Below are 1,675 nucleotides of genomic sequence, written 5' to 3'. Positions count from 1 at the left end.
CAGCTGCAGCTCAGAAACATCAGGTAATGTGCTCAGCTTTGTCCGTTTAGGGAGCCCAGTTTTGGCTCCCAGCCCAGACTGCTCAGTTACAGCTGGTGTGAAGGCCGGCTGAGCAAATGCAGATGGCGTGCCAAGCCCAGAACCTGGCTCCAGCTAACACCAGTTCCTTTCTCCATGACACTTTTACATTTGTAAATTGTGACAAAACAAGCCAATTCACTCTCTGAAAAAAATAAAAATAACAAGTGTCCTTATTCTGAAAGAGATGACTGTAATGACCATTAGGGACAGGCCAAAAGGCTAGCTCCCTCAGAGAAATATGGGGTGTGGATCTGGGATTGTGTGTCCCATACATTCCAGAGTATACCTCCCAAGATTTTCTTAAGATTTCACCAGATACCAGACCTTAATTTACGCCTCAGAATAGGTTTTGGTTACCCTGTCAACAAGGCATTGTTCCCAACTTCTGCTCTCTCCATCAGAAAAGGGAACAGGTGGAGTCTAAAGAAGCCAAAGCAAGAAAACCCGGGCAAAAATAAAAATATAAAGAACAAAAACAAGATAGGAAGGAATATGTTTGTAAGCTCAGCATTTGAGAGCCTAAGCAGAAGGATGAATTTGCAAATTTGAGGCCAATCTGGGCTGCAGAGTGGGGCCCTGCCTCACAAGAGTGGGGAGGAGGGAGAGGAGGGAAAAGAAGGGAAGGGAAGAAGAGGTGAGGGGAAGCAAGAAAGCCTCTTGGGTAAGACCATGGATTTGGTCATTAACACTGTAAAAAGTAAACAGACAGATGACAGACGGGGGCAGAGAGATGGTGCAGCAGTTAAAAGCACTGGCTGCTCCTCCAGAGAATGTGGGTTTGATCCCTAGCACACACGTAACGTCTCACAACTGTCTGTACGTCCAGTGCCAGGGAATCCATTCCAGGGCCCTCTTCTGGACTCCATGAGCACATGGTACACAGACATACAGTCAAGCAAAACACCCTTCCACTACATATAAAATAATAATTTGTAAAAATAAATTTAAATTAAAAATTAAAATTAAAAGTAGGGCACGGGTCTTTGATGTGTGTATATTTGTGTATGAGAGACAGAGACGGGAATTCTCTTGTTTTTCCCTTTTCTTGGGGAAGGGGGGGACCTTAGGAAGAAGACCCTGTGGAGAAAGAGCAACCAGGGTGAGCAGTGCAACTGTGCCTGCCCCAGAACCCCCCTGTGGGTCACTCTTAAATTCCTATTTCTTGGGGGAGACAGCCTTAATCAGGTCCCATCCGTGCACCCTCTCCCCACCCTCGGAACTTGCCACCGCCCTCACAGACTGGACAGGCCTGCCAGGCCTCTCCACTGCGCTGGATCCCCACCTCCTGCACACAGGCCTCCTGGCGCTCGGGAACGTGCAGACGTTTAATGAGAAACCGAGGAAAGGATGAGCGAATGAGCTCTCCACCACCTACCATGCGTCAAATGGACCCCGAAAGGACCCTGGGTGGGTTTTTTCGTTCTTTGATTTTGGTGTTGGGGCTGAACTCAGGCCCTTGCACACGCTAGGCACATGTTCTGCCTCTGGGCTGCGCATCTCCACCACCTGACAGCCGCCATGTTTTATATCCAAAAGTGCTTCAAATGTGTGTTCCCTACGAAGTATTGGGGCGTTGCCTATAATCCCAGCACTC

This window comes from Psammomys obesus, unplaced genomic scaffold, assembly GCF_907164565.1.
Source record: "Psammomys obesus unplaced genomic scaffold, mPsaObe1.curated_primary_1811, whole genome shotgun sequence".
NCBI classification, from domain to species: domain Eukaryota; kingdom Metazoa; phylum Chordata; class Mammalia; order Rodentia; family Muridae; genus Psammomys; species Psammomys obesus.
Note: the sequence above shows the minus strand (reverse complement) of the source record.